This window comes from Lygodium microphyllum, chromosome 19, assembly GCF_053477565.2.
Source record: "Lygodium microphyllum isolate KBCC chromosome 19, Lygodium_microphyllum_v1.1.10, whole genome shotgun sequence".
In the NCBI taxonomy this organism is placed as follows: domain Eukaryota; kingdom Viridiplantae; phylum Streptophyta; class Polypodiopsida; order Schizaeales; family Lygodiaceae; genus Lygodium; species Lygodium microphyllum.
Genome location: NC_141153.1, coordinates 35,558,917 through 35,568,415, shown reverse-complemented (window position 1 = coordinate 35,568,415; position 9,499 = coordinate 35,558,917). Strand labels below are relative to the sequence as shown.

At 45.1% G+C, this 9,499-nt stretch overlaps 1 long non-coding RNA gene across 1 annotated transcript; it reads left to right on the top strand.

Moving 5' to 3' along the window:
- Positions 1–740: 740 nt before the first annotated feature.
- LOC148019739 (uncharacterized) lies at positions 741–1,143 on the top strand. The gene is made up of 3 exons (XR_015694953.1): positions 741–758; positions 833–938; positions 1,024–1,143. It is a non-coding gene; the product is annotated as an uncharacterized LOC148019739 (long non-coding RNA).
- The last annotated feature ends 8,356 nt before the right edge of the window (positions 1,144–9,499 follow it).

Genomic DNA, 9,499 nt, shown 5'->3' with positions numbered 1-9,499 from the left:
AAGCATCATCGCGTTTGAGATCAGCGGACACTCCTTCAACAAAGAAAGGACGTGGTCCAAAAAGATGTGTCTACATTGATGACGAAGCACAAGTGGATGGGGACTCCAATACAATTGACGGGGTTGCGGAGCACACAGGTAGTCACTTTTGTGTCCATTTCATTTACATATGACGCTTTGTTCAGTGTTATGTATTAAATATGATTGGTTTAATGCTACTTTTTTTAATTTTTACTTATTAATATCTGCTCCTACAGAGACTAATGTGCAGCATGATAGTCTAGATGACAAAGAAGAGGTGAGTGGTGATAGTGATCAAAGGGAGAATGATGATGAAAAAGAAAAGAAGCACTCAAGGAACTTAGGCAAGCAAATCTCTCTAGGACTGATGAAGGATGTGCTGAGTCAATTTTATATAAAAAAGAGGACGCTACCTCCTCTTGTGCCTCTTTGCAGATTAGTGGCTCATGAGGCAGTCAGATTTGCTACGGATGATGCCCAGTGGTTGATTCCTTCCTTTGATTCCACTGGTTATCTTGAGACTATGGGACACTTCCTTGTGTCAGTTGAAGGTCCGAGAGGGGAGACCATGTCTGTGACAGCCAGCAATCTAGATGAATGGGGTCCAATATGGCGTCAAAGAAATGAGGATTTTGAGAGGGCTCTTGGAAGAGAGTGGCAAGACCTTAAGGGTAAAAAGTTCTTGGTTTGGGATGGAAACCACAGGCTTAAAATGTGGTGGAAACGCATCAAGGAAAGTAAGTTGTCCACTATACATGCAAGTATTGAATGTTCGTATCCCATTCTTATGTTTGTTGGTTTTCAATTACAGAGTACTCCGACTGTGCTCACTACCATGTTAGTGTACGGTGCCAATTCATTGAGGTGCCCAAGGCAAAGGAAGCAGAGCTACTACTCGCACTAGACACCACCAACGCGTAAGTCTTCTTCCTTTAACTATGCTCCTCTTTGTAATATGTTACACTTACATTCTCATATTATGCTTTTGTTTGTTTTCAATAGTATTGCCAGAGCTCATGTTACTCCAAATATTGCGCATGAGGTGTATATGTTTCAAAAGTTTGGTATTGCAAACAAAGACTCCATTCTAGATAGATTGAGTCCGGCCATGAGGAAGTGGGCTGAGGTTGAGATGAGTATAGAGGCAATGTATTATCATGGTGTTGCTCCATGGTATAACTCTCCTTGCGGTTTAATATCTCAGCTTGTATGAAAGGTGATTTTCTTTCTATGGCTCACTTGTATGAGATGTGCTTTTCTATCTCTAATTTAGTTTTTTTTTGGAATGATAGGATGAATTTCATGTCTTCATCTCAAAAGAAACTGCTAAGCTTGAGGCTCTTGGTCTAGATGAGGTAGAGAGGAAGAAACGTTTGGAGAAGGCTACAAGGGTGGAAGAGGAGCGCCTTAAGGATAGGGGTTACAAATACCTATCCATTGCTAATCCCCAAAATGGTGATGAGTTCTTTAAGTTGTTATTTGGGCTAAAGTGGGATGATGCAAGCATGCTCAAGATCACAAGAGACAAGCTGTATTGTGTCACAAGCTCAAAAATCCCTGCGGAAAGGTAATTTGTATATATAACGCAAGGTGTGTGTATGTGATGCTTTTTTCTTCAATGCTTTCTATTTGTGTATATTGTTGTGCATCACAGGAAAAAAATATTGTTGCATCTTATGAGTCTCACAAAGGCCAAAGACCCCCAATACCCGCATTTTGGTGATTATAAGCTCTTTCGGGTTTACATGAAGAAAGAGACATATTGGGCTCACTTGCATTCGGAGGCACTACTTCAGATTGATAGGATACAAGTAGAAGGTCCACAGCTACCAGATTCATTTGAGGAGTTCTTTAAGCTTAACATGAAGAATCATGTCATGCAAGTTGACTCAATGCAGTGCATTCATATTGCTTTCTTAAGTTCTTTCTTAAAATGTATATGTGCTAATGTTAAGCGCTTGTGAAACTTGTGTAGGCTTTTGTACACCTCTTGGATGGAGTGAAATCTTCAGATGTTGCAGAGAAGATGCCAGAGCTTACGTTTTCAGCCAAACATGTGATTTATAGGTTAGCATGCATTTTCATATTAGATTGTGTGTCTGATTTTCATATTAGATTGCATGCATTTGCTTGCGTAATTGGCAAGAATGTTGCAGGTGGATACTACAATGTGTAGAAGAGAAGAGGCTAGATGCAGCTCCGCAATTCACAAGAGAGTGGATTGATGTTCGTGACGAGAACACTATGTATTCTCCATCATTACGTGATAGAAAATTGACGGCATGGGAGGCAAGTGTTTGCCCTTGGTGGCTGGATTACCCTGTGGGGTTTATCCCTAAGCAAGAGAAATATCTGCATGACAGTAAGTACTTCAATCTATGTAAACATCTTGCCGCTTTTGTAGCAATAGTTTTTGTGCTCATGCATGGGAGTCTAAGGGTGAATGATACTAAGTAGGATTCAAGGAGGGAGTTGATACTCATGAACCGCTTACTGCACCCACCACTGTAGAGAAGCAAGCAACCAAGGCTACCAAAGGTGCCACCCAGGGTACTCAAGGTAATCCAGGGAGAAAAAATGTGCCAGAGTCCTCTATGGTGCCCACCACCTCCTTTGTTGCAGATTCATCTCTTGGTCGAGAGAATTGGGAGAGGCGACCTATGACCCGTTTAGTAGGTGAGAAGTCTTATATTAACTTGAAATTCATGTATGATTATTAAAAATAAATTACTTTGAGATAATTGTTGCAGGGTTCCAGTATCAAACATATGTCGATGCTCTATTAGTGGATGTGACCCAAATTGATAGATTTGCCCTTGATAGGTAGACATGACAACTACATATTGCAAGAACATCAATTTACATGTTGCATATAGCATTGCATCATCGGTTACTTTGCATTAATGACTATGTTGTTTTGTGTATAGCATCAACAAGTTTTTTGCAACACAAAAGATGCATCTTTATAGCAAAGATGGAGTTCCATGTCAAGAGGTGGCTCGATTGATATTTGCGGATTTTCCTACGAGCTTGCTTGTGGATGCTCTAGGTCCCATCCCATTGGGTAAGTTATGCTTTCTATCACACAAGGTTTACATCAAACTCACTTTTCATATATCATAATGCCAATGTTGTTTGTAGAGGGCATGACTATTCCCAAGTGGAACACGTTCTCAAAGGGTCTAGTTATGGGTTGTATGGACCTTGCTCGCGAGTATTTGGCCGACCAGGGATTCTTAGTCACTATGTGCTTAGCAGAGCATATAGGTGAGTTTATTACGGATGCGGCAAGGGTGGGGTTTGTGCTTCACCGCACTTGGACACTCATGTGTGACTCCAAGGCTTATCGACATCCCGTTACTAGAGAGGCGGTAAGATAACAAAGTTGGATACGTTGAACGTACAGTTGTATGTTCTAAATAAAGTTTATGTTACATGCTTTAAATAAAAACATGGATCACTTATTCTATTTCCACTCGTGAATAGGTACTTGATCTTACTGTGTGTCTTTGGCATCGTGCTGGTCATGTTGTGCCTTGCTACGACAGAGAGGCTGGGGAGAAGATTTCAGAGAGATTGTTTCCAGCGTATCGTAGCTACATGATGGATGATTGTGTCTTTACCATGGACGTTGATGGTGTCATTGTCAGAGGCGGAGCAGAGAGGTCTCATCTTTTCTTTCAGTAAGTAGTCTTGCATGTTTTTGCTCTCAGGTTACCTTGTATGGTATTTTCATTGTTTCTACTTGCATGGCCGCAAAGATTCTGTATCTTGATTGGTGATATGTGATTGGTGATATGGTTAGGTGGTTACTAGCTACATTTACGAAACGCTATGACTATGTTTTGGATGTGTTTGCAGGGTGTGGTGGTTTGGCGCGGGCCAGTGCAGAGGAGATGAGACATTGCATGTGTCTAGAAATAGATGATGTGCTCTATGGGGAGTGTTTGTCCACCATAGTGTGTGGACCGGTACCATGCTGAGAGAGTGTGTGTTTTTTTTTTCGAGAGACTCTAGACATTTCATTTTGTTACTACTTTTATATATATGTTTATTATACACTTCGTCATGTGACTATGCCCGATTTTTTCTAAGAGATTACATGCATTGGGATCTTTGATTTGTTTTTAGGAAGAGTATACCTTGCAACTATTTGACACGAATATATTTTACTAGTTTTCCGTTGGCTTTTTTTCTTGATGTGTGTGTGTTCATGTAAATGCAATGTGTCGTACTCCTTAAGTAAGACTATTTATATGCAGAATGGATATGTTGCACGAAAAAGCTCGAAAAAAAGAGATTGATTAGAAAAGAACGAAAATGAAAGCCCGCAAAAATAAAATCCCCCATGATGGCAGGGAGCTCATAGGATCCAGGGAGACCGGTCTCATTCCACACCCCCAAGAACAAGCTCGAGCTTCAGGGAATCGTAGGGTACCTAACCACTAAACTGAAAGGCAGCAAAGCAGCTAATCTAAAACCCCTAAGCGATCTCTTGGCTTGGCCTGAATGGGAATGGACCAAAGTGCACGATCTCAACCTATCATACAACTGGGCTTTAATCACCAACGAAGAGGAAATTGGAGAGGAAAACCTAGGGGATGACGAGTAGTTGGAGGGACAAGATTCCGGTGATGAGGAGTACGAGCACTGTCGCTCTAAGGCAAATGAGAGCGAGGAAGGGTTTAACACGATAGATTATGACACTGGAGGGAGAGCAATCGAGTAGATCGAGGTAGACTCTAGGCCGAAGCGGAAAAGGAGTCGTGCAGATGGAATGCGATAGGACCTGGCTGGAGCAGGTGGGAGCTATGGATTATGAGCAAGCAAGGGTGGCACAATCGCTGGTAGTCCCAATACTAAAGAGGGAGTCACCTATTGAACTATGACCTCCCGACGAAACCCCTTCCTCAAGCGAGGGATGCGAGTTTAACTCGGAGTCTGAAGTCAATACAGAGAGTGATCTCGAAATACCCCAACCCTCTAAGGTCAGACGCACTAAAGGGGACTTGCCAGTCCACTTAAGGCGCAAGCAGATTAAGGAGGGGACCAGGAAGCAAACTAGAGACTCAGAAGGAGAGAGGCAAAAGAAACCACAGGACCTACCCAAACGCTTCACAAAGTTTAAGAAGGGTGATAAAATGGTGGTTTTGCTAGGAGCAAAGAGACAAGGGCAAGCCAGGGAACCAATTGAGGGACCCGCCAAGGTCAAGGAAGTCGACCTAGCAGGGGAGGGCAAGAAACCTCGACCCGTGTTCATTGCTGATGACCTGACCAAGGAGGAGGGGGCTAGACTGGTTGCTCTCCTGCGAGAGTATGTTGATGTGTTCGCCTGGTCCTAGGAGGAACTGAGAGGAGTCGATCCTAGGGTTGTGACCCATAACATTCCCATGGTCCCAGAAGCGGTACCAACAAAGCAGAGACCTTACCCTATGAATCCCAAACACGCTCATGCAGTGAAGGAAGAGATCGATAAGCTCATGAAGGCAGGATTTATATATGAGATCAAGCACACAGATTGGGTATTGCCCATAGTGATTGTTATGAAAAAGAACGGCAAGATTCGAGTGTGCATGAATTTACAAGAAGATGAATGCTGCTACGAAGAGAGACAACTACCCTTTGCCATATACCAAGCACATGCTGGAGAGAGTAGCAGGCAAAGAAGCTTATAGCTTTCTGGATGGATTCTCAGGCTACAATCAAGTGCAAGGGCATCCTGACAATAGCCACAAGGCTGCCTTCGCCACGGAGTGGGGTGTCTTTGCCTACATCGTTATGCCCTTTGGGCTAATGAATGCTCCTACAACCTTCCAACGATTAATGTGCACGATCTTCAAGGATATGCTGCGACGCAAGCTGGAGGTGTTTGTAGATGATCTATGCATACACTCCAGTTGGACCGAACACTTAGAGAGGCTGGGAGCCGTCTTCGAACGATGTCGACTATACAAACTCTCATTGAATCCCTTGAAGTGCCAATTCTGGGTGAAGCACGGATGCATCCTAGGGCATGTAGTGTCACGGAATTGCATCGCCATTGACTTCTCAAAAGTTAGGGCCATTACCGACCTCCCATCACCCACCAATTACAAGGGCGTCCAGTGTTTCTTAGGCCACACAAGATACTACCGATGCTTTGTACTAAACTACGCGCTGATTACTAGACCATTGTACAAGCTACTGATTGTGTTCTAGTGGACTGAGGAATGCCAACGCGTGTATGAACAGTTAAAGAAGGCTCTCACCACTACACCAATCTTGCAAGCCCCATACTGGAGTGTAGCATTCCATGTACACATAGATGCCTCCAAATTTGCTATCGGAGCCATTCTATACCAGCCTGGTGAAATTGGTCTTGATTACCCCATGAACTTTGCTAATAAGCAGCTCACTGAAACAGAAATGAACTATTCCACTACAGAAAGGGAAGGGCTAGCCATGGTGTTCGCCGTAAAGAAATTTAGGCACTACCTGTTGGCCACACCCTTCGTCTTTTACGTGGACCATCAAGCCCTGCTGTATCTCATGAACAAGCCATACGCCACAGGTCGCATAGCAAGGTCGTTACTTCTCCTGCTGGAGTTTGATTTCTCAGTGATTGTGCGTAAAGGGAAGCAACATTACATGGCAGATCACATGTCCTGCATACCCATAGGGGAAGCTGCTGGCCAAGGCATCCTTGATGATTTACCGGACGCGCACCTCTTTGGCCTGTCTAGCGAAGGGGACTTGTTTAGAGCTGACTTGACACCTTACTGGGCAGATGATGTTGTCCAAGTGTTAGAAAACAGCCTACCAGAGAGACCTATTGAGAAGGCCAGGCTAAGGATACTTATCTTAAAAATCCAGCCGTACCAACTAATTGATGGCCAACTCTATAGATTGGGATAGGACGGGCTGCTACGTAGATGCGTGTGCGAGCATGAGATGCATGAGGTATTGAGAGAGGCACACGGAGGGATAGCTGACGGGCACTTTAGTGGGGACATGACTGCCCATAAGGTATTACAATCCCAACTTTGGTGGCCCATCCTATTTTGCGACGCCGCTAAGTTTTTCAAACACTGCAACGAGTGCCAAAGGACTAAGATGCCCATGTGCAAAGATAAGATGGAGTTAACCCCCATAATAGCTCCACAGCCCTTCAAAAAATGGGGCATTGACTTCATCAGACCTATCAATCCAGTAGCTCAATACTCCCAGGCACGCTACATCATTGTGGCAACAGACTACCTGACAGAGTGGGTGGAGGCACGAGCCACCAAAAGGAACGATGCTAGGACCACTGTGAAGTTTCTGTGGGAATAGGTCTTTTTGTGGTTTGGTTGTCCAATCGAACTAGTAAGTGATCAAGGCACACACTTCGTTAATGATGTGATATCCCACCTGCTCTCAACCTTTTTAATCATTCATAGAAGGTCCTCCCCCTACTACCCTCAGGCAAATGGCCAAGCGGAGTCCACAAAAAAAATCCTAGTTAACATGGTTACTAAGGTAGTATCCACATTAAGAAGAGTCTGGGATAATAAGCTGATGGCCGCCTTGTGGGCTTATCGGACGGCTTATAAGACGGTTGTTGGGCAAACACCCTTTAGGTTGACCTACGGGATGGAGGCCATTCTACCTCTAGAATTCTTCGTCCCTAGCTTAAGAATAGCATCGCAGGAGCGTTGAGAGGGAAGAGAGGCTTGGACTAACCGCTTAGAGGAGCTAGAGCGTCTCATAGAAACTGGGCTTTTGCCACCCATACTCTAATCTGTGAAACGGCATGATGAAAGCTGTGGTATGACAAGCACGTCAACCAGCGCAACTTTGATCACAGGGACCTCGTACTACTCTACTCGGTGAAAGGGCACAAACAGAAGATGAAATTTCGAGGGCTGGGGCATTTCTGGGTGCGTGCAATTAGCAGAACGGGCAATGTCAAGTTGGAGACACTCGAAGGGGAAGGAATAGGCTTCTTCAATGGCAGTTGCATGAAAAAGTACTATCCCCCTTCCCATCCACTGCACGAACCACCGATGCACGAACCCCTCGTCGCTATCTGCATGGCCACAATCACCGAACTAACTGATCACAATGAAGAAGCAATGGCACCTGCCTACCTTCGAATCACGGTCACTGCAGAATGGACATATTCTTTTGATGCCCTGATCGACGAAGGGGTCAACCGTAATGTCTTGACACACAACCATTGGACACGCATTGGTCGGCCTAAATTACGGCCCACGAACGTGAAACTTAGCCCATTTGGGGGCAACACTTACCCTCTCTTAGGGAAATGCCGAGCGGTTATCTCCGTCGATTCCCAGTTGTCTTTTATGTGTTACCAAACACTAAAGGGGCTGGTGATAGATCACTACTAGGGCGCACTTTCAAAAAGTAGACAAGTTGCAATGTGGACTACAACCTAGATCACATTCACCTGACCGTGGGCAATGTGCGTATAGTAACTACTTCCAACAAGGGCCAGCTTGCGCCTTCTACAATTGCAGAACCACCGATGGAGACCCCCGCAGCCAAGCCTAAGGAGAAGGGTATGGATATCTTACCCCATATCCCAACCGCCAAAAGCAAACCCATCGAAGCCATCCACATGGCCAGGGAGCCCATGCACACATGGGTGCTGAAACGGCGAGCGCCGCCTCTTGGTAGACTATAGAAACATGCTTCTAAATGCAAAAATGATCAGTTGCAGCCTAAGAGGCAACCCAAGCCCCATCGACATGGGCACACCACCACGCCACGATGGATATTGAAAGATCTCCTACAAGCACAATGATACTATGAGGGAAACCCCTGGATATGGGTGCCTAAGGTCAGACACCCAAAAGAGTCAACTGTGGGCAGCCCCATTCTAGGTGAACAGACCGACATAGGTAAAGCACAAGTCACAAGGAATGTCAAACCAGCAACGGTGATGGTTAAGGCCACCCAACACCTTCAGCGTCCCAAGCCAGATGATCCAGCACCCTCTAGGTCAGAGGAGGTGCACACCCCCATGCCCGCTTGAATGAATTGCAGCACGCTCCCTGTGGCACGGGAGTCCGCCGCAGCATTTCCAAATGATCCAAAGAGCACAGTCCTATTAACGACACCTGCAAGGGAGTCACTACTGTCTAGCCCAACTGCTCCATCGCCACCAGTAGGTTTGAAACCTTCGTATGAAAGACGATCCTTCCTATCAGTGGCCAAGGATCTCGCCGAGACCTCTGGGAATGCTGTAGTGACATGCATCAAGGAGTTGGACGACACCTTCACTACATTCGCTAGAAGCTACGAGAGATTTGACCTAGGACTTCTTGATGAATCCCTCGCTTTCGATGTTCGCTCATTGCCATGTACTTGGGAGGACTACGAGTTCATGACCATCAAGTTTTCCAAAGTTGCGGCCGAGCTAATCCGCTAATGGAGAGATCTCGAAGGAACAAGCTGTTCTCAGACGATTAGTCACCTCATATCGCAAGCCCACTCG